General features: G+C 41.1%; 1 pseudogene; it reads left to right on the forward strand.

Moving 5' to 3' along the window:
- Positions 1–25,566, forward strand: part of LOC124620182 — a 219,204-nt pseudogene that overhangs the window by 136,702 nt on the left and 56,936 nt on the right.

Here is a 25,566-nt window from a genome sequence, read left to right on the forward strand (position 1 = left end):
ACTGCTGAGGTCACGGTCCCTAAGCTTACGCACTACTTAATCTAACTTAAACTAAGGACATCACACACACCCATGCCCGAGGGAGGACTCGACCTCCGACGGGGAAAGTCGCCCGGGCCGTTAGAAGACGCCTCAGATCTCGTGGCTACCTTGCGCGGCTATTATTATTATTACTATTATTGCAGCTCATGTACATATAACATCTGTAAGGCTTTTGTCCAAAAATTTTAGAAGTGCAATTAGTTTCAGAACTATAATGAATATCCAAACGAACCCCAATAAAGCAAGGGCAGATAAATGAGAGGACTATCGCAAATCAGCTTAATAGTGCACGCATTCAAATTACTAACAATAATAACATACAAAGGAATGGAGTAGAAAATTGATGATACGTTGGATAACGATCAGTTTGGCTTTAGGAAAAGTAAAGGCGCCAGAGAGGCAGTTCTGACGTTGCGTTTCATAACGGAAGTCAGACATAAGAAAAAGGAGAACACCTTCATAGGATAAGTCGGCCTAGGAAAAGCGTTCGACAATGTAAAATTATACAAGATGTTCCAAATTCGGAGATAAATAGGGTTAAGGTATAGAGATGTAAGGGTAATGTACCATGTGTACAATAAAGAAGAATAAAAATAAGAATAAGAAGATCAAGAATAAAATGTCCCTACTGTTTAGTTTGTTCAGTGAAGAAGCAATCACAGAAACAAATGACAGGGATAAGATATAGAGGTATAAAGGTACAGAGATATAAGCATAATCTATACCTAAAAAAGCTGATGTCCTAAATGATAGACTCATCATCGACCAGCCAAAACTGCTAAGAACAGAAGCCTAAAATTTGGTGAGGGTGTTAATCTTATACTGTAGGTGTGATTTAAGAAAGAATTTTTCGAAATTCCTTCCCTTAGGGGATAAAGTAGGCGATGAAACGTGTTTTGAAAATGTATCGCTATTAAGGCAATTTTGAAGCCAGAAATACGAAAATTGGTATTAGGTTTCTCGGTCAGAAATGAAGAAAAGTTTCAGCGTTTTTGGAAATTCAGCCACTAAGAGGATAAAACAGAGAGTGTAATGTTTTTGAAAACCAATCATTATTAAAATACTACTAAAGCTGTGATAATATGTATTTGACTTCTCAACTGAAAAGAAACAAATACATCTTCAGTGTTTCTGAAAATTCAACCTGTCAAGGGGTCAAACAGCGGATGAAAATTTTTATTAAAATATCTGATTATGAAACCATTTTTAAAGCTAAATCTAAGATAATATCTATAGTAAAATCGTGTTTCGTTGTTTTTGTAGATTCATTCCCTATGGTGGTGATAAAAGGGATGAATGTTTTAGGGAAATATTTCATTATGTAAGCGTGTTTGAAAATTTGCATTTGGCTTCTTTGTACCAAAGAAAAAATGTATATGTTTCACTGTTTGTGAAAATTCATCCTTAAGGGGGCGAAATAGGGAGTGAAAAGTTTTAGGAAAATAATTCATTTTGAAAGCATTTTTAAGCAAAATCTTTGAAAATTGGTTTTTAGCTTCTCGGTTAGAGAATTAAAAATGTCTCACTTTTTCGGAAATTAGGGGACGGAAATATTTTGTTATATTAAAAAAAAATTTATGCTAAATCTATAATAATTGGTAATCCATTTCTCTGATAAATATAAAGAAATATGCGTAATCGGATAAAAGTTTCTATCGAAATATCAACACAAGTACGCAAAAGGCATGATTAACAAAAAGCTAGGACTCTAGCAAGTACATTCATAAAAGACCATGGTTCTATGGTCTCTATTAACGTGAAAATTTAGAAGGTATTGCAAATTGTGAGCAACATAAAAATTCAATAAAAGAAGAAAAAAATCTGTGCAGACCAACGGTCTACTCCGAACGAAGCAGCGGCGTTAAGCTAGTCCACAATAAGTAAGAAGACCAGAAAGAAGTTCACTACTATTTAGTATGTACATCAAAAAAGCAATCATGGAAATAAATGAACTGTAATTAAAATTCAGGGTCAAACCATATCAATAATAGAATTCGCTTATGACATTGCTGTCCTCTGTGAAAGCGAGGAAGAATTACATGAACTGTTAAATGGAATGAGAAGCAGAAGTGAGATTATTGATAAACTTGATACGAAAATGGGGGACTACTAAGTAGGGGAAGTGAAGGAATTCTGCTTCCTTGGAAGCAAAGAGAACATAAAAAGCAGACAATCGCAGGCGATGACAGCGTTCGTGGCGAAAAGATGTCTACTGTAGTTGAGAAGGCGTAAGAAGATCCCTGACCTCTCACAAAATAAAGGAATGGGGCAACAAACTTTCACAGCTTCATAACGTATACGATGTCAGATTGAAGTGTTTAGTGATCATTGCATTTCACTTAGCTCTAAGAATGTGAACGCAGGTCTGTAGACTACAGTCACTAGAGCATTTGAATACGGCAGTGGGGAGGCAATGCTTTACCTTTCTGTAGTTTCCACATACGAGTGAGAAACTACGTACCTTAGTGAAGCATTTTCTCCTTTTGTATTTCTTTCTCTCAACTTCCTGTAGTTTTTCAGTTCCACCTGTGGATTTACGAACTGAGTCAGATTTGTTGTTGGCAGCAGGTATGGTGAGCACGTGAATGGGCGCCTTTTCCTGCCTAGAATGTTCCTTGTAGCCAACCAGGCCGCAAACTAATCCACGCGAGTGAAAAGTATCCTATGTTTAACGAAGCTTGCAATTCTTTCCAATATCTTGCCATTTTTGAGACTCTTAGTTCTGAAATTACCGAATGTAAGGTAACCATATTTCTGGGAATAGAAACGGGGACCAATATTATAACTGCTCACCGCTCGGCGTGCGACAATGCTCTGTACTTGTTGTACATTATTAAAGGGTACGGCAAAATGAATACTAGGCACCAAATGAAATTGTAATAAATGTAATATGAAATGTAGGCACTTTCCTAGTTACTGTGTGGTTATAATATACTCGTACCTTAAAAGTTAGTAAACAGAACACAACGCTTACTGATGTCACTACACAAAGCTTACAACACTCACTGCCAATTGTCCATGCCCCCAAACTTCTGTGGTGAATGAATTTTGTGCTGCAAATGTTTACTTCCTTTTAAATTTAAGAAGTCATGGAATTCCAAACACGCATTATTATGAATGCATAACTGTTTTCAAAGTAAGTAAGTTATATAACGTATGTGAGTTTGTTTGCCAAAATTTTATTTAATTGAAAACAGAGCTATATCACATTGTTTACGACCTTGGATTATAAATACATTACTTACCTCTGCTGAAATTCAGAACTGAAAATGAACTGCCGTGTGAGCATTGTGGAGTTGGTTACATTCTAACGAAACGAAATAAATAACCAATCAGCTGTGCTACACTTTCTACAATACTCACACCAACAAAATACATAGGAAATCATTAAGGTTACCACTAAGCAATTGCAGCTCAGTAATATCAGCTTCTGCGAAAATATGAATGCATCATCACGAAGGCCGTGTGACCTCATGTCATATTACGGCTCGTCATGTTATTTTAGACGGGATTTATGTCTTTTTGGCTCACAATGGATTCTCGATAAACCTGCATTTTTTCGTGTTCAGACGTCAGACGCTGTTATGACGGGTCGGCGTAGCGGGGGCTTTATTGTAACGGTTTTTATGGAAATGAAGTTGTGAAGGTTAATAAGTCGGTGTTCATGTGTTTCTGTATCTCAAGGATCCAATGCTTACATGATCTGCACAACTATCAAGGGAGACCCTGAGCCGAGGACAAAATCCGTAGCGCTTTATAATATATCTACATGTACGTGGATACTCTGCAAATCACATTTAATTGCCCGGCAGACGGTTCATCGAACCACCTTCACAATTTTCTATTATTCCAACGTCGTATAGCGTGCGGGAAGAACGAACACCTATATCTTTCCGTACGAGCTCTGATTTCGCATATCATGATGATCGTTTCACCCTATGTAGGTCGGCGTCAACAAAGTATTTTCATATTCGGAGGAGTTGGTGATTGGAATTTCGTGAGAAGATTACTCCGCAGCTGAAAACCTTGTTTTAATGATGTCCATCCCAGATCCTGCATCATTTCAGTGACCCCTATTTCGCGGTAATACAAAACGTGCTGCCCTTCTTTGAAGTTTTTCGATGTGCTACTCTGTCGGTCCTATCTGGTAACGGTCCCACAACGCGCAGCAGTATTCTAAAAGACGACGGACAAGCGTAGTATAGGCGGTCTCAGAGATCTGTTACATTTCCTAAGTGTCCTGCCAATAAAACGCAGTCTTCGCTTAACCTTCCCCACAACATTTTCTGTCTGTTCCTTCCAATTTAAGTTGCTCATAATTGTAATTCCTAGGTATTTAGTTGAATTTACGGTCTTTAGACTTGACTGATTTATGGTGTACTGAAATTTAACGGATTCCTTTTACCGCTCATGTCGATGACCTGACACTTTTCGTTATTTAGGGTCTATTGCTAATTTTCACACCATACATGTATCTTTTCTGAATCGTTTTGCAATTTCTTTTGATCTTCTGATGACTTTACTTGTCGATAAACGACAGCGTCATCCGCAGACAGCCTAAGACGGCTGCTCAGATTGTCTCCCGAATCGTTTATATAGATAAGGAACAGCAAAGGGCCTATAAAGCCAGCTTTTGGAACTCCAGAAATCACTTCTGTTTTACTCGATGACTTTCCGTAAGTTACTATGAACTGTGACGTCTCTGACAGGAAATCACGAATCCAGTCACGTAACTGAGACGATATTCCATAGGCACGCATTTTCACTGCAAGCCGCTTATGTGGTACAGTATCAAAAGCCTTCCGGAAATCCAGAAATACGGAATCGATCTGAAATCCCTCGTCAGTAGCACCCAACACTTCATGCGAATAAAGAGCTAGTTGTGTTTCACAAGAACGATGTTTTCTAAATCGTTGTTGACTGTTTGTCAGTAGGCCGTCATCTTCGAGGTAATTCATAAAGCCCGAACTCAATATATGTTCCAAAATCCTGATGCATATTGACGTTAATGACATGGGCCTGTAATTTAGTGGATTATTCCTACTATCTTTCTTGAATATTGGTGTGACCTGTGCAACTTTCCAGTCTTTGGGTACGGATCTTTCGTCGAGCGAACAGTGGTATACGATTGATAAGTATGGAGCTATTGCAACAGCGTACTGTGAAAGGAACCTAATTGGTATACAGGCTGTACCAAAAGACTTGCTTTTATTAAGTGATTTAAGTTGTTTCACTACTCCGAGGATACCTGTTTCTACGTTACTCATGTTGGCAGCTGTTCTTGATTCGAAATCTGGGAATATTTACTTCGTCTTCTTTTGTGAAGGCGTTTCCGAAGGCTGTAACTCAACAGGTTGAAGTGGGACCGCGCAAATTGGAACGCGACGCTATGGTGACGCGAAACGCGCCTACACCAGGTCGCGCGGCGTTGTGGTTGCGGCACAGTATCTCGCGCCGTGCGAACACTGTCGGGGTGGTGGAGAGGGAAGGGGGGGAGGGGGTAGGTAGTTCTGCCATATGATCCCTTAGGCAAGCCGCATATGGGCTGTGGTACTGTTGGCCGTTCGAAAAATATTGCCTGATAATTGAACTTTATTGTCCTTAAATAGTGTTTCGTTTTTCGCCATTTAAGCTCTCGATCTGTTTTCATTACTTCATTATATTTTTCTGTTATTTATGCGTGTATATGTTCGCTGTTTTGTTTCGTTATTTTTTTTTATCAGGATAAATGCGCAAATCAGTGACTCATGAGCCATTAGCCACTGGTATTATACACTCCTGGAAATTGAAATAAGAACACCGTGAATTTATTGTCCCAGGAAGGGGAAACTTTATTGACACATTCCTGGGGTCAGATACATCACATGATCACACTGACAGAACCACAGGCACATAGACACAGGCAACAGAGCATGCACAATGTCGGCACTAGTACAGTGTATATCCACCTTTCGCAGCAATGCAGGCTGCTATTCTCCCATGGAGACGATCGTAGAGATGCTGGATGTAGTCCTGTGGAACGTCTTGCCATGCCATTTCCACCTAGGGCCCTCAGTTGGACCAGCGTTCGTGCTGGACGTGCAGACCGCGTGAGACGACGCTTCATCCAGTCCCAAACATGCTCAATTGGGGACAGATCCGGAGATCTTGCTGGCCAGGGTAGTTGACTTACACCTTCTAGAGCACGTTGGGTGGCACGGGATGCATGCGGACGTGCATTGTCCTGTTGGAACAGCAAGTTCCCTTGCCGGTCTAGGAATGGTAGAACGATGGGTTCGATGACGGTTTGGATGTACCGTGCACTATTCAGTGTCCCCTCGACGATCACCAGTGGTGTACGGCCAGTGTAGGAGATCGCTCCCCACACCATGATGCCGGGTGTTGGCCCTGTGTGCCTCGGTCGTATGCAGTCCTGATTGTGGCGCTCACCTGCACGGCACCAAACACGCATACGACCATCATTGGCACCAAGGCAGAAGCGACTCTCATCGCTGAAGACGACACGTCTCCATTCGTCCCTCCATTCACGCCTGTCGCGACACCACTGGAGGCGGGCTGCACGATGTTGGGGCGTGAGCGGAAGACGGCCTAACGGTGTGCGGGACCGTAGCCCAGCTTCATGGAGACGGTTGCGAATGGTCCTCGCCGATACCCCAGGAGCAACAGTGTCCCTAATTTGCTGGGAAGTGGCGGTGCGGTCCCCTACGGCACTGCGTAGGATCCTACGGTCTTGGCGTGCATCCGTCCGTCGCTGCGGTCCGGTCCCAGGTCGACGGGCACGTGCACCTTCCGCCGACCACTGGCGACAACATCGATGTACTGTGGAGACCTCACGCCCCACGTGTTGAGCAATTCGGCGGTACGTCCACCCGGCCTCCCGCATGCCCACTATACGCCCTCGCTCAAAGTCCGTCAACTGCACATACGGTTCACGTCCACGCTGTCGCGGCATGCTACCGGTGTTAAAGACTGCGATGGAGCTCCGTATGCCACGGCAAACTGGCTGACACTGACGGCGGCGGTGCACAAATGCTGCGCAGCTAGCGCCATTCGACGGCCAACACCGCGGTTCCTGGTGTGTCCGCTGTGGCGTGCGTGTGATCATTGCTTGTACAGCCCTCTCGCAGTGTCCGGAGCAAGTATGGTGGGTCTGACATACCGGTGTCAATGTGTTCTTTTTTCCATTTCCAGGAGTGTATCTTCTGCCTTCATAATGTCTTCAAATTGCAAGAAGGGACAGACAGTTCATCGCAAGGCTAGTGGAATGGGAAGTAATGTTATAAAAGTCATATGATCAAAAAGCACGGCTGGAAATTTAAATATACAGTGAAACAAGGTGCTACCTTTGCTGGCATTTCTGTACGATCCGTTACAAAAATTCGAAAAGAGGAAGTTCCATAGATGTATTAGTTTCCTTTGTGCTCCTGCTACAAGGCGTCCAAGATCCGAAGTATATGAGTTTCACTGTGATTACTTGGATATGACGTAATAAAAGACTTTACACTACATGCGTGCAGACATCATGTTCTCACAGTAATTTAGAAACAATCGAGAAACCCAACTGAATGACAACGTTTTAATTGACGCCTAGTGAAAAAAAGCATATCAATGGTTGCATACAGGGTATCATCATCGATAAACTGATTACACAACAGGCTAGACCAATGAAGCATACAGTGGGTATTTTTCGGAAAATATGAGTGTCCTGGAAGTGTCTGGGGCTATGATATATTTAATTTGCTGAAATGTATAGCTGACGAGGTAGGAGGCAGGCTTACATTCATGACAATGTTTTTTCAAACGACGTGAACTCTTTCCCAACAGGGCATACCTGACTAGCTTCCGGATTCCTGTCGCACCCATTATCCTCAGCTGCTGACAGTGCACTAATTGTTTACTTTTCTGAATAATACCTATTCTATTCTCGAATCACGCTTTGTCAGTTTGGCAAACCGTAGATGAGTAACCAGCGTCTGGCATGTGCACGTCATTCCACCTGACGGAGTCATTATTTTAATATTGCTCAGATGAGGAACAGGAATGAAACCCTTTGGGAAGTTTCCATTTCGATTGCTCAGTGTTAAAAATACGATGGGTTACGGGGAGTCAACCAAAACTTCAACAGAATTGGGGATTTCTTTATGTGTAAATCGTTAACCTTTTCTCATTCGAAGGAGCATCATCATTTACGAGTAACAGCTACATTTATCTTGTTGACAGGTTTCATTGTGTTTGCCAAAATACAATATAATTTGCACAAACTCACCTTGCAGCAGCTATCGCCACAGAATGCTAAAACGGAATGTCTCTAAAACAAGCAATTGGCGACCAAAGAGATCAATAGCTTACAGGAAACCTTATTGCTATAATATGCTGTCATCATTTCAAAGAAACTGATTATGTCAGAGACTTGCTAAATCTGCCACAGAAACAAATGCTTATAAGTAATTCATTTCTATCGTGTAATTTGCCTTGTAGTAGTAGCACCTGTAATGGCACATCACATGCAGCAGAAGGAAAGAAGGAATGTTTCAACAGATATGGGAGCCATAGAAGAAACACAGAGACTTTAGAAAAGCTTCCATCACAGGAGATGAATGCTGATAAATGTAAATGTAGAGATGAATTTGTTTGTAATGATTCATACACTCCTGGAAATGGAAAAAAGAACACATTGACACCGGTGTGTCAGACCCACCATACTTGCTCCGGACACAAGCACGGCACAGCGGACACACCAGGAACCGCGGTGTTGGCCGTCGAATGGCGCTAGCTGCGCAGCGTTTGTGCACCGCCGCCGTCAGTGTCAGCCAGTTTGCCGTGGCATACGGAGCTCCATCGCAGTCTTTAACACTGGTAGCATGCCGCGACAGCGTGGACGTGAACCGTATGTGCAGTTGACGGACTTTGAGCGAGTGCGTATAGTGGGCATGAGGGAGGCCGGGTGGACGTACCGCCGAATTGCTCAACACGTGGGGCGTGAGGTCTCCACAGTACATCGATGTTGTCGCCAGTGGTCGGCGGAAGGTGCACGTGCCCGTCGACCTGGGACCGGACCGCAGCGACGCACGGATGCACGCCAAGACCGTAGGATCCTACGCAGTGCCGTAGGGGACCGCTCCGCCACTTCCCAGCAAATTAGGGACACTGTTGCTCCTGGGGTATCGGCGAGGACCATTCGCAACCGTCTCCATGAAGCTGGGCTACGGTCCCGCACACCGTTAGGCCGTCTTCCGCTCACGCCCCAACATCGTGCAGCCCGCCTCCAGTGGTGTCGCGACAGGCGTGAATGGAGGGACGAATGGAGACGTGTCGTCTTCAGCGATGAGAGTCGCTTCTGCCTTGGTGCCAATGATGGTCGTATGCGTGTTTGGCGCCGTGCAGGTGAGCGCCACAATCAGGACTGCATACGACCGAGGCACACAGGGCCAACACCCGGCATCATGGTGTGGGGAGCGATCTCCTGCACTGGCCGTACACCACTGGTGATCGTCGAGGGGACACTGAATAGTGCACGGTACATCCAAACCGTCATCGAACCCATCGTTCTACCATTCATAGACCGGCAAGGGAACTTGCTGTTCCAACAGGACAATGCACGTCCGCATGTATCCCGTGCCACCCAACGTGTTCTAGAAGGTGTAAGTCAACTACCCTGGCCAGCAAGATCTCCGGATCTGTCCCCCATTGAGCATGTTTGGGACTGGATGAAGCGTCGTCTCACGCGGTCTGCACGTCCAGCACGAACGCTGGTCCAACTGAGGCGCCAGGTGGAAATGGCATGGCAAGCCGTTCCACAGGACTACATCCAGCATCTCTACGATCGTCTCCATGGGAGAATAGCAGCCTGCATTGCTGCAAAAGGTGGATATACACTGTACTAGTGCCGACATTGTGCATGCTCTGTTGCCTGTGTCTATGTGCCTGTGGTTCTGTCAGTGTGATCATGTGATGTATCTGACCCCAGGAATGTGTCAATAAAGTTTCCCCTTCCTGGGACAATGAATTCACGGTGTTCTTATTTCAATTTCCAGGAGTGTATAAATCTAGTTTACAGACTTTTGTAGCGGCATTACTTACTTACTTACTTCTTGGCGCTACAGTCCATGTAGGGCCTTAACCTCTCTGATGATCACAGTCCAATCCCGACATTTTCTGCTCGTTTCCTCCATCTCCTGACTCCAATCTTTCTCAAATCATTTTCCACATCCTCCAGCCATCGTTTCTGGGGTCTCCCTTTGCTCATTTTGCCACCTGGATGTCCTGCGTAAACCTTCTTGACAGGTTGATCCTCTGACATTTGCTCTACATGGCCCAGCCATCTCAATCTGTTACACTTTATTTCAGTCACCAAATCAGGATTTCTATACGTTTCTTCCTATTCCTTGTTCCTCCTTATCCTCCATTGCCCCACGTTATACACGGCTCCAAAAATCTTTCTTAATATTTTCCTCTCCCATCTTCTCAAGAGCTCTTCTTCTGCTACAGTCGTTGTCCATGTTTCTGAGCCATACATTACCACCAGTCTTATGACTGTTCGATAGATAGTCACCTTCGATTCTCTGCTCAGGCTATGTGACTGAAGGATCTTGATCAGGGCCCAGTAAGCTCTAATTCCTGCAGTAATCCTAGATTTTATTTCTTCTCTTATTCTGCTATCCTCTGTAACCAGCACTCCCAGGTATTGGAACTTCTCACATCTCTCGTAATTGCCTCTGTTCAACTTAATATATTTCTCTTTAACAACAGCATTTTTCCTGGAAGCAAAGAGATACTGTGTTTTTGTGTTTTTTAAGTCGCAACTGTTCTGTCTACTTTTCCGCTCTGCCAAATCCTTCTTCCATTTCTTTCAAACTTCTAGACAGTATACACACATCATCGACATAAGCTAGAGTTTGGCGCATACGGTTAAACAGAGTGCCACCTCAGTTATCAATCTCCACCCTTCGCATCACTCTCTCCAACACTACGTTGAAGAGTAGCGTGGATAATACATTACCCTGTCTTAACCCTAGGTTAAGGGGCATTAAAGAGACTAATCGAATACTGGGTAAAATATTTTAACCCAGTAAAGTCAGAAATTTGTTACAGACATTAAAATAGGTTCTGTATGTCAAAGTGCACATTTGCAAGTTGGTGCCGTTTCGCAGAGAGCTTATAATTTTCTTTGGAAAAAACTCAGTTATCCTCTACCTGCAGTATCAACCATACATTCTTTAAGTTACCACCCAGGTGTTTTCAAGGATGGTTTAGTTACATTAGCTAATTCAAATGCTTTCTACAGATAAAGTAATTGTAACTACAATTTCTTGAGTGAAAACGACAGTGCACGCCTATAAGCTGAAGTTCTTTTAAACATGTGAGAGATACAAAATGAAAATGAGTGTTATGTAGATCTTTTACGCTCGATAACACTTTTCACAGAGACAGCTTAACAAATTGCAAGCCCATTTCGACTATTTACTTTGACAGAAAAGCCCAAAAAACAGACTACACTTTACCCTTCTTTTTGCAGGTTTCGATTCGATACATGCTTGAACTTTTTAAAAATCATCATTATCTGTTTAAAAGCTGGACAAGTTACACAGTAACACTCTAGCAGTAGCGGAATAGCAATTTATATTTCATTTTTTCTACCATAAACGAAAACGTACTCCCTTACATCGCATAAATGCACCGCCCATATGTCATAGCGCCAGTCCCGAGGCCCACGAGAAAGACAGGCCATGGTGTGTACGTCAGGAAGGTACGCCTGAACTCGCTCGCTCGCTCAGCTCAGCAGAAAAAATGCGTTTCTAGACCTGTTAACTCACGGCTGGGCGTGTACGTACTAATGAGAATTGCATCTTCTACTGGAATCTGCTATTATGAAGTCTTACAGGTTAACAGTACTACAACAAAATTTAATTTAAGATCAATGATCCTTATAAATGGTATGACGGCTTGCCTATATCAGTCACATTTTCTTAACAGCCCTTATTTCATACAGGAAATGGTGCCTTATGCAACTGATAATCATTTTGGCATGACTAATTTTATTGTAACCAGTGCAGCCGTAAGATATTATAAGTAGGCATATTGACTTCCCATCATTGCAGGACAAATACAGTAACAGTAAGACTATAATAGCGGATTCCAGTAGAAGACTGAATTCTCATTTGTACATACACACCTAGTTACGAGCTAACACGTGTAGAAACGTAGTTTGTCTGCTGAGTTGAGTGAGCAAGCGAGTGCAGATCTACTTTTGTGACGTACGTGCCGTGGCCTGTCTTTCTCGTAGGCCTCGCGCTGATCCTTAATAATGTCACAGCGTCAACCAATAGCTGAACAGAAGGCTTATTGCCATTATTTTTCTATGGACTTTTATTACGACCAGGAAGTGGGATGGCAGTAAGCAGACTTGCTTGACTGTGTGGACAGCAAACGCAAAAACCGGCCAATTTTGCAAGCTTTCTCAAACCATTCTCTATTCTATTCTGCTATGGTAGTCACTTCAGGAATCATGCAACCGTCTTAGGTTGTTTGCAGGTGACGCTGTCATTTATGGACAAGTAAAGTCATAATGCATTGCTCTCTTGATAGTCTAATGTGTTTCAGTCGGCATCTCCCTTTTTTCTTTTCTTTTTTTTTACTGTGACTGTAGGCCAGATAAGTTTCTTCCCATTTTGAACAGTTCTACTGGGCACATGTCTATCCAGAGTATAGTCAACTATTCTTATAAATTCCAGCCACAATTCCACTAAGGCACATGCCATGTGCTGAAATTTTCAGGTTCCTCATTGACATATGACAGTAATGATTTTTTACAGTTTTCTCAAAAGGAAAGTTGCTACTCACCATTTAGCAGAGATGCTGAGTCGCAGATAGGCACAACAGAAAGACTCTTACAATTAAAGGTTTTGGCCGTTAAGGCCTTCGTCAACAATAGACCACACACACACACACACACACACACACACACACACACACACACACACACACACACAAACGCAACTTGCACACTCAACTTCAGTCTCAAGCAACTGAAACCACACTGCAAGCAGCAGCACCAGCTCATGATGGGAGTGCCAACTGGCTGGCCTCAACCTTCATTGGTCATTGTCCTCACCCATCCAGCCTCTTCCTTGTTCCCATTCCAGCACTACACAGCCATCATTCCACCATCACAATCATCTTTTTACTTTTCTCCTTTATGCTACTCCCTTCCCCCCCCCCCCCCCCCGCCCCACCTCTCCAGCCCCCTCCCCACCCCAGCCTCCTCCTTACCCACATCCAGTAGGCACTCCCATCATGCATTGCTGCTGCTACTCCCATCGGGCCCATCTGCGACTCAGCATCTCTGCTACATGGTGAGTAGCAACTTTCCTTTTCATAGTATTATTACATTCCATCCTAGATTTTCCATTGTTTAATGATTTTTTATCTAGTTTTCTAGCATGTACACTCCTGGAAATGGAAAAAAGAACACATTGACACCGGTGTGTCAGACCCACCATACTTGCTCCGGACACTGCGAGAGGGCTGTACAAGCAATGATCACACGCACGGCACAGCGGACACACCAGGAACCGCGGTGTTGGCGCTAGCTGTGCAGCATTTGTGCACCACTGCCGTCAGTGTCAGCCAGTTTGCCGTGGCATACGGAGCTCCATCGCAGTCTTTAACACTGGGACTTTGAGCGAGGGCGTATAGTGGGCATGCGGGAGGCCGAGTGGACGTACCGCCGAATTGCTCAACACGTGGGGCGTGAGGTCTCCACAGTACATCGATGTTGTCGCCAGTGGTCGGCGGAAGGTGCACGTGCCCGTCGACCTGGGACCGGACCGCAGCGACGCACGGATGCACGCCGAGACCGCAGGATCCTACACAGTGCCGTAGGGGACCGCACCACCACTTCCCAGCAAATTAGGGACACTGTTGCTCCTGGGGTATCGGCGAGGACCATTCACAACCGTCTCCATGAAGCTGGGCTACGGTCCCGCACACCGATAGGCCGTCTTCCGCTCACGCCCCAACATCGTGCAGCCCGCCTCCAGTGGTGTCGCGACAGGCGCGAATGGAGGGACGAATGGAGACGTGTCGTCTTCAGCAATGAGAGTCGCTTCTGCCTTGGTGCCAATGATGGTCGTATGCGTGTTTGGCGCCGTGCAGGTGAGCGCCACAATCAGGACTGCATACGACCGAGGCACACAGGGCCAACACCCGGCATCATGGTGTGGGGAGCAATTTACTACACTGGCCGTACACCACTGGTGATCGTCGAGGGGACACTGAATAGTGCACGGTATATCCAAACCGTCATCGAACCCATTGTTCTACCATTCCTAGACCGGCAAGGGAACTTGCTGTTCCAACAGGACAATGCACGTCCGCATGTATCCCGTGCCACCCAACGTGCTCTAGAAGGTGTAAGTCAACTACCCTGGCCAGCAAGATCTCCGGATCTGTCCCCCATTGAGCATGTTTGGGACTGGATGAAGCGTCGTCTCACGCGGTCTGCACGTCCAGCACGAACGCTGGTCCAACTGAGGCGCCAGGTGGAAATGGCATGGCAAGCCGTTCCACAGGACTACATCCAGCATCTCTACGATCGTCTCCATGGGAGAATAGCAGCCTGCATTGCTGCGAAAGGTGGATATACACTGTACTAGTGCCGACATTGTGCATGCTCTGTTGCCTGTGTCTATGTGCCTGTGGTTCTGTCAGTGTGATCATGTGATGTATCTGACCCCAGGAATGTGTCAATAAAGTTTCCCCTTCCTGGGACAATGAATTCATGGTGTTCTTATTTCAGTTTCCAGGAGTGTATATCTTTCTGCTCGTTTTAGTTGTCCTTTGTACGTAGTTAATCATTGTTGCCATGACTGTCTTCATGGTCACTGATACCAGTTTCAGTGTAGACATTCTCAGAGAAGTCAGGTCTGTTTGCTGCCATTGGATCCAGTATATTACCATCATGAGTGGGGCTAATATCTGTTATAGGTAGTTTTCATAGAAGACATATAGAAAAGTTTCACAGGATGTTTTATCACACCCACTACTAACAAAATTGTGATTTTCCCAGTTAATTGTTGCCTGATTAAAGTCTCCACTGATGTTTATAGTATGACTGGAAGCACAAGTGAGCTGGGGTTTTCTCTAAAGTTTTCAGTTACATCATCAGATGAGTCTGGTGAGCAGTAGAAAGATCCAATTATCATTTTATGCCCACCCCAGATACTGAGTCTTGACCAAATGATCTCACATGCAGCTTCAATTTCTATCTTGGTGGATTTGAGTTTCTTGTCTGCTGTGACAAATACACCACCCCCATTTCCCAGTTGCCTAACCTTTTGATAAACACTTAAATTTTCCCCAAAAATCTCACTGCAATCAGTTTCAGCTTTCAACCAGCTTTCTGTACACAGCATTTCATGAGCTTCAGTGCTTTTTATGAGTGCTTCAAACTGTGGCACTTTCTTGTGAATGCTTCAGTAGTTTAGCATTAGGATTTTAATACTCTGTTTCCTACAGCTATCATTATCTGGATTGGATGGGGAGTTTCCTAGTCTCAGAGCAGCACTTGCTGAACAGCACATCTTTCAGCTATTATGGAATTATGATATTTCTCAATCATCACCTATATTTCCTAAATACTTACACTCATTGTATCATGTTTATCATTTCCCATTCCAGAACAACAATTGTACATATGATTAAAATAACTTTTCCATTCTGTTATCTTTGAATATCTACTCAGTATTTTGCTCCTTTTCCCTAAACAAGTCTTTCTTTTCTAATTTCTTCTATGATCATTGAGCGAGTTGTTACAATGGTAAAGATGCTGAACTAACATTGATGAGGATGATCCATCCATCCAGATTTAAATTGTCCAAGGGTTCCAAACATTCATTAGCATGACTGATTGGATGGTTCCTTTAAAAATATCACAGCAAAACTGTCCTTTCCTGTTTTCTAGGTTACATGGATTTGAATATTTGATAGTCCATATGCCTCCTCATGGTTTTTTTAAATCTCTCTTATTTTACCATTACCATACTTCCACAATCCTACCTTCTGTTTCATTCTGATGAGATCCTTATCCACAAAATGTTGAACTCCCTCAATTTTTCATGTCATGTTATTTCAGTGTTTCTTCTTTGACCAGTGAATTGGCCCATTCGATTATTATCAGGCTGCAATTTGAATTTTATCTGCTCCAAGTAATGTTGATATTATTCCCACTGCATCCAGTAGAATGCCCAGCACTCATTACCTGAGTATGTGATTACTTCAACTTTTATACCCCAATAATGCATTTTGTAATATATGTATCTGAGAGCAGAGGATTACTTTTACTTACTTCAAATGTTTGTATTTCAGGTGAATATTTTAGCAGTAGATGATGGAACACCTGCAAAGACATCCACAGCAACACTGACAGTAATTGTTGAAGATGTTAATGATAATGCTCCTCATCTTCTAGAAAATTATGAGGCCATTTTGTCTGAACATAGTTCTCCTACAGAAATACTAGAAATATTTGGAGCTGATGCTGATGACTATTCCAGAAATAATGGACCTCCTTTCACCTTTCGGCTGCATCCCAGTGCAAATGATCAAATAAGATCATCATTTGCTGTGTATTTTGATCGCAGTAAGTGCTTAAAATATGTTTTATAGCTGATGAAATGAGATTATATTTTGATTTTTCAATGCTCCAAGTGCAGGGAAGAGTAAATACCTGGCAGATATGTAATCAGTTACACAACATACTGATGGGTAAAAGGAAATAAATAATACTTCATACACAGCATTTAATTAAACACTCTATCCATTACACCAAAATATGTTAATTTTCACAGGATAAGAATACGTTTATACACTATGCCTAATGTCTGATGCTGTACTGATTTGCTCGTTAAACATGAGAGGACAATAACAAAACCACATCTGCCAGTCTTGGGAACCATGAGCAACTAATTGGACACAATTCCATCAACATACATTTATAATTTGCGTGCTTATCCATTTAACACTCAGGCTGTTTTTGTATCAAGAAATCTAGCTCTTCACTTCAGCTTCAACCAGTTTGGCATGCTATCTGGCACTTGACTACTACTACTGTGTCCACCAAAGATAACTGTGAGGCAAAGATGCCATGTATTCCACGATTGACTTCTTTTTCATGTATAGCAAAAGAATTTGGAACACAACAAGCACAGGTTACTTGCAAGTAACAAAATCAGACAAAACCACATAACTAGTATGGTTACAATAAACTACCCACCAAACATTTGACATCATAGTAATATTAGAGGCAACTCACGTGTCATATAGTGCTCTGTTTATTGTAGCATACACAGATATATGTACACTGATCAGCCAAAACATTATGACCACTGCCCATTGTGAGATTTAATTGCACTTGGTAGTGTTGGCAGTTATGTGATGTGATAAGAAAAGTATGTGAATAGAGCAGAAACAAGTAGAGAGTCATTCAAGTGATGGTATGGGCCACAGAGGGGGAAATCAGATAAAGTAAGTGAATTTTAAAAAGTTCAAACCTGGTACCTGGGGACATATATCTCAAAAACTATGAATCTGGTCGAGTTTACACATACTGGTGTCATGAGCACCTATGAAAAGTATCTAAAAGGTGGTGAAATGGTGAGTAGGTGACAATTTGTTGGACATCCATGCCTCATCACAGAATGTAGAGCTTGGAGACCTGCCCATTCTCTAAAGTATGGTAGGCATTTTGACAATGTCTTACAATTCTGGTGCAGGCATAAATGTTTTGGAGCACAACATTCAGGATACTTTGTCGAACAGGGTGCTCTGCAGAAGACGACCTCTAGTTTTGTCATGTTGACCCAGCTATAAAGTCAATTATGATTTCAGTACACCTGGGATCATCAAGGCTTGATCATAAAGCATTGAAAAACATCACTTGGTTAGAAAACTCACATTTCTTCTTAACACCAGATTGATGATCATGTCTAGATATGTCGTCATGTTCAATACATGTGCCACACCAGGGTTGGAGGCTGTTAGGAGCAGAGTGATGTTAGAAAGGTCACTTACATGGGCTTCCATGAGGCCTGTGTTAGTAATTGAAGGTGTCATTATAGCTGTGACCCACATGGACATTATTGCAGCTACTTTCTTCTTTAGAGGGTAATGTCTTCCATGGTGGCAATGGCATCTTCTCAAATGGTAATGGTACATGTCACAAAGCCATAATTGTGCTACAGTGATTTGGGAAGCTTGACAGTGAATTCACACTGATATCTTGGCCATCAAATTCGCCTGATATAAACCCAAAAGAAGATATTGCGGGTGTTATCAGGTGTCAACCCTGCACTGAGAAGCCATCAGCCCATAATTTACAGAAAGTGTATTGACACACACTACAAGATGCATCCAGAAGTCTACTAAGGGCTTGTCGAATCCATGTTATGCAGAATCACTGCTGTACTGCATTCCAAAGTTGGATCAACACACTATAAAACAAGTGTTCATAGTGTTTTGGCTCGTCAGTGTATACACTAAACAAACTTGTGCTAATCATGTGATTCCTTGTCCTCTGATTTTTTTCTTTTTCTTTTAAAATTGCAATGTAGAAAGAAGAAAACAATAGGTCAAACCTTAACCCAGAAAATGAAATATTACTCATCCATCATTTATTGATCCATCTTAAACACTATCCATATTATCAATCACCTTGTGTCTTTTAGTTTGAATTCGTTCACTGAAACAAAACAAGAAAACAAAAGCACAATGCATGGAGTACACCCTTTTCCACACATGCACTCACACAGTGAAATACTTTCATTAGACCCATAGCTGTCATACCACTTGTAGTTCATCATGATGTGGCAGGTGTACACCATGGTCTGTGCATCAGTGTCTATGGCCTCGTTAGCAATCAGCTGTTGGCAGGTCATGTTTCTGCTCTGCTGCTGGTTGCCAAGTTAGTCTTCCTGGCAATCCCAACACATGGTTGTTATGTTCAGTGTGGAGACGTGTTTCACACCTGCGCCATGTTGAGATTTGGACTTGGCATAGCAACCTGCTCCACACCTGTGCAGTGTGGATATCTGGATCTGCTGCTGTTCTTTTGATGTGTTGTAAACTTGAAGTAAAACTAACTGTGCCTAAGCATCCATTTGTAAATAACATTTTAACATTAACACAGTCATTCACATTCATAAAGTTTAATAAAAACACCACTGTCTCCTGGCTCGCACTTCAGTGTACTTCAGTGTACAATGTCTTTCTTCATCTTTTTACCATTCATTGTCACACTGTACAATAAGTTCCATTTCTTCTTTCATGACATATATATCACATATTTCAAATTGATTCATGTCCTGTGCCTCATCAGCTTTCCCGTCACATTGGCTCTTCCTTCTTCTTTCTTCAACATGCCCTTTCTCTGTTCACTTTCTTGTTATGGCCCATTGTCTTCAATTTTCTGGGTAATTTCTTTTTCTTTAATGCTGTTTCTTCCTCTTCTAGCTGCTGCTCACACTGCTGTTTTTTACATAATCCATTTTTGCTTGCTTCTCATCATTGTCTTCTACCATAGTCCAATATACTCTCAAAGATGCTTTTGTGTTCTCAACAGTTTCTTTCTCTTTAGACATAACTGTTTGTTGTGTCCACCCTTCCAAATCTTCACAATGTTTTTCCTAAAATTGAACTCTACTTTATTTTCCATCATCCCCCCTGCTTTTAATGTGCTATCTGTGCATAAATTTGGAACTACTGAAGTCTTGATGGTATACATTTCTCCATCCGTTTCAGTTACACTACTATCCATTACTTGTAGATTAGTCTTTTCTTTTGAACAATCTTCTTGATGCTGATCCTTATTTACTCAGGTTTCCACCTTCATGTCTGCAGCTTCTTCATCTTAGTCTTATATTTGTAAATCAGCATCCAATTAGGAAGTTCCTACTTGATTGACAGTTTCTGAATATTTACATTTAACTATGAGTTTTTCATTCTTGTGTGCCTGTTTTCAATTATAAGATCTATATGATGCTTTTCCCATTATGCTAATAGAATTAAACTGTCTACTGCTTTGTTTACTAGTGGTTTCTTTCATAGCTGTATTTGTCCCCTACATTTAGGTAGTTTGTGATCTACTTAGTGGATTCTCAATTTTCATGCATTTCTGTTCCTACATCTTGTTCTTTTAACTCCTGGTTTATTGTCTGGTGATTTTGTTTACCATGAGGTGATTTAATTGACACCCATTTTTTATATGCATTCTCCTTTGCCAAATCACCTTCTTAAGTCCATCTGACATCCATAGAGACTTCTGTTTTTCTATATTGTTATTTTCAGTTCCCAATGTCTCCATAACAGTTTTCCCTTCCAATTAGTATAATATCATATTCTCTTTCAACATAATTATATTCTGGTATCATTTTTAGCTTTCACAATAATCTGCATTTAAAGAAATTCTTTATTCAGAATTGCTTGAAGAGCTCTACTTTCTCATCATTCTTCTGGTTAGCCAGATGTCCATTTGTTGATGGTTTTCTCCTAAACAGATATATCATCTTCATTGCAACTAAGCAATGATCAAATCCATAGTTGGCTCCATACATGACTCTAGTCTCAAACTACTATTTTTGATCTTTGCCTAGTTATGATGTAATTAATTAATGATTTTTATTTTTGCTGTACAGAAGGTCTTCCCCATGCGTACCTGTGAATATATTTATGTGAATAGTGCGTTCAGAATTCTCAACTTATACTGACTACAGAATTCTATAGGATTTTCTCCAGAGCCATTAATAACATTTTCTCCTGTTACTGTATCATTTGCTTTTGAACCCACTCTTATCTTACAATCTCCTTCTATTACTGCTTCTTGTTCTTTTTTAACTTGTTTTAGTAGGAGGTCTAATTTCTGGCAGGAGATAACTTTATTTTCTGTGGCATATCTTCATTTAGTGCATATGCTCCAATTATAACTATTTCAATTCCATAAAACATGATGATGAGTGACAGCTCTTTCATATACAAATGCCTAGTCATTGATGTAAGTGCTGAGTGATTTGTTAATTACAATGGAAACAGCTGATTTTCCCCATCTATGTCAATCAACCCCAGGTTAAAAATGAATAAAATTTCTCAATTTCTCATTTCCTTGTCCCTTTCTTTTAACTGCAAGCAAACAATTATTTCCATGATCATTTCAGCTATTTTTTAAATAAATAATATTTCATTTAGTTCTGTGGTAGCTTGTTCAGAATTCAATTAGTTAAGAAGAACAGTGTAGCATTTTTTGTTTATTTAACCACAATTCAGAATAAACACCATACTTTTGCCCGATTTATAACTATAATAAATAACAATAAAACATATGTGATTGTTGTTAGTGACCAATAGAATGTAAGGATTCACATACAAATGCATAAATTTCCATTAGATACTTCAAAATACAGCCTTCATAATTATTATACTCTCATTAAAATTTGCATTTCTCCAAACTATAACTAACAACATCCCAGCAACATTTCTGATACAAGAAGTTCACAGTTCATGAATACTTACATTATAAGTGATAACACAGCTTTCTCTGCTCAATGACTCTTCTCCAACCAAGTTAATCACTGCTTAAATAGTAACAATTTTCACTGGATATACACTACCCAGTCACATTAATGTGACCACCCATCAAAAGCTTAAATAACCATTTTTTGCGCTGTGGACCACTGTGAGACATGCACTAGGTTTCTTGGTTAAGGATCAATGGCATGAACTGCCTAATAGAGGTGGTTCCAAAGATTCTCAGTTGGGTTTAACTCCAGGGATTATGGAGAGTACAATAAAATCATCCTGGTTCTCTTTGAACCAAACATGTACACAGCGAGCTGTGTGACATCTTGCATTGTCCTGTTGGTAGACACCATCTTGCTGCATGTAAAGGTGAATGTGATCCCCAAGGATGGATACACACTTGTCTTGATCAACTGTACCATCCAGAATGATGAGACCACAAATGGAATGACACAAAAACATTTCCCAGCTCACAAAACATGCAGGGTGTGTGCTTTAACATGTCACACTGTACACTCCAAAGGCCATCTGTCTGATGGAGCAGAAAATGTGATTCATCAGAAAAGGCCATCTGTCACTATTCAGTGGACATCCAGCTACAGTATTCCCATGCAAATTCCATCCTCTGTCGGAAATGAACAAGAGTCAGCATGGGTGCACGAACTAGGTGTCTGCTGCAGAGGCTCATATGCAGCAAAGTTCACTGAACAGTCATTGTGGAGACATCATTAGTAGACCCTTGGTTCATCTGGGCAGTCAGTTGACCAAGAACTGAACATCTGTTTGCCCATGCACATCACCTTAGCCATCATTCACCTCTGTCATCTATTGCCCATGGTGTACCACAATTGCCTTTGCACTGGTTTTGGATAGCATAATTTGACCATAGGGGTGAGAGGATTTCGAAGATTGACCACATGTGTGTCTAATGGACAAAAGTATCAAACTATAATTTTGAATTTTGTGAAATTAACAGAAAAAACCAAATAGACTTTATCCTTGGGAGTTAATGAAAGTGGTAAAATCATAAATGAATGAAAAAAAATAAATGAACTGTTGCCAGCCCAATTAGGCACATTAATTTGGAAATATATGTTTAAGAAAACTGAATATTGGTTATTGAAGTTACTTTCATTGAGATTTCCCTTTGAATAGCAAACAGAATACAAACTGACACAGTGCACTCTCAAATGTGTGTAGCAGCAGTTACCAATAATGCACACACCAGTAAATTATATGAAGTAATTTTGCACCAAACTCATACTAATGACACCTACACTCAAGAGCATTACTTAATAAAATACTGAAATGTTACTGCATGCAGTGCAGAACTAAATTTCAACATGAGGGGCTTCTATCTTGACTGACATGAAAAAAACCACAAATAAAGATGAATAATATCATAAATACACTGTTTAAACTCCTCTAAACACATCAGTTTTCCATAGCAAATGGTTATAGTTCAATTTTTTTCCTAATGTGTGGAGAATATGATGGGGACCCAAAGACTAGTATAGCTTCACTAGTCAATGCGCTCTGATTATTGCAGTAGAAAAGACTAATTCAAAAAAATTAATCATTCATTTCACTTGGAGTAGTTCATGATTTACTTTGCAAGACATTAAAATACAACACTGGGCTTAATTAACTTCAAACAAGGAACCATTCATGATACAAATCAAAACCACACTATTTTTGAAAATGAGCATAACTTATTTGCCTTTTTATCACCTGTGAAGCAGGTGTTTTAGACAATAATATTTACGCAATCTTGCACTGTATTCCTACAAAACTATTTTTTGTAGTAATCTGAGGATACTTTAGTTAAAACCTATCCAACTTCACTTTTGTGGTTTTAGCTTTAACTTTTACTACTCCTTTTATACTAGACAAAAAAATTACTTTTAAACACTTGAATGCAAGAACTGTTCATTTAAATCAGAATACTCGGTTTTAGTAGCACTTAGGTGAGGACCCTGCATAGGTTCGTGGTCAAGATAGAAAATATGATTATGGACACAAATTTATGTTTTTGTGATTATTATTAAAACAACACACAAATTAACTGGTCCATGCCCATATACATTACTGAATGTATGAAGTTAGTGAAGCAGTGGCAGAGATTGATGGCAAGCGATATGGTGGCTAGCTGTACTCATGGCTCTTGATGTTAGAATGCTATATAAAATCTCATCTTGACATCAGACTCTCAACATATTAGAGCCATTCCTTTATGTCGAGAATACCAAATAATAGCCAGATCCACATCCAAGGCAAATCCTTCGTAAAGCAGCTTCCAATTGCCTCTCTTAGCACCATCAAAGTGTACCATGCTACAGCTAGCCACATACTGTGTGCCATTCACACATAGAGGCCACTCAGTTTGACCACCAAAACCACGTTTTACATCGCACCATTTGACTTCCGTTGCCGGGGGACTTACCTACAGCTTTTACATGTTAGAAATACAAGTTCCGTAAGCATGAACCAGCTTTCAATAAACATTTTCTTTTTTTGAACATACGCATATTACCATATATTATAATAATTTATCATTTTAACATATCCTTTTGCTTTTTTATACATACATTACAAAACTCTAATTTTCTTGCCACAGATCAAGGAGTTTAAATAACACAGAATACACTCTTCATAATTTCAGATACACAATTACGTAATATGAACTTACTTCTATCGATATACGTGTTACAAGCTGAAGTACATGGTCAGCACTAATAACACAAATTGGGAATGGGGCACACTTCAGAAGGTTATTAGTGAGTCAGCTAAAGAAACAAGTGATTTCATGAAGAAAAAAAGACAAGACTGGTTTGATGAAAATATTGAAGAAATTATGCATCTGATCAATGCCAAACAGGAAGCCATCTGTCCTTTCTTAAAGATCTGTCTTCCAGTGTGAAGAAATCACATTTCAAGGAACTTGTCAGGCACAAATTTGGGAAATCAAGAGCAAATGATGACAACAAAAAACTGAAGAACTGTGAAGATTATCGGATGCTCTTGACAAGCAAAACATCTACATGAGTATAAAGGAGATATAGGGCACAATTTGATCCTCATCAGGAACACTGGACACTGTTGACAGTTCCATCAATTTAACTAAGAATGGAAAAATCTTAGAGCATTGGAAGGAACATATCTCTGTGCTTCTAAATCATGTCACCAGTGTTGCTGAGGACTTTCATTGTAATGTCCCTCAGCAACCCAACAGCCAAGATGGCACTTCCACCCACATACACAGACTTTACCACAGCATCAGTCAACAAAGACCAAGAAAGGGATCCTGATAACATACCTCTTGAACTGATACCAAATTGAGATATACCCTTAAAGACTAGACTTTTTACACTTGTCCTCTTAATTTGGGAAACTTTAGAAATACCTGATGACTTCAAGAGTAATACACTCATCATTCTCCTCAAGAAAGGTGACTGTAGTGTTTGTGGTGACTATCATGGTATTTCGCTAATGTCAGCTGCAGGTAAAATTCTCATAAGGATTATATTCAATCAGCTTCATGTTATTTCACAGAGGATTTTGCATGACTCCCAATGTGGTTTTCAAACCTCCAGAGGCACAATAGATATGATGTTTTGTGCTAGACAACTCCAGGAAATATGCAGGAAGCAACAGAAGCTTCTATATTTAGTTACTATGACCTGCAAAAAGCATTTTATTCGGTACTGGATCTGCCATGTGAAAGATAGTAAAACAATTTGGATGTCCTAAACACTATGTGGAACTGATTTAAGTTCTACACGATGGCAGTTCTGGACAGGTTCTTCACAGTAATTCTGCATCAGATTATTTCCAGACACTCTAGGTTTGAAACAAGGTTGTGTGATTGCTCCAACACTCTTTGCACTGTGGCTGCCATGCTGTGTGAACCTTCCGCAAATAATCAGGCATGGAGATTAAATTTTGTTTCAATGGAAGTCT

The sequence above is a fragment of the Schistocerca americana genome, chromosome 6 (genome assembly GCF_021461395.2).
Source record: "Schistocerca americana isolate TAMUIC-IGC-003095 chromosome 6, iqSchAmer2.1, whole genome shotgun sequence".
Classification (NCBI taxonomy): Eukaryota; Metazoa; Arthropoda; class Insecta; order Orthoptera; family Acrididae; genus Schistocerca; species Schistocerca americana.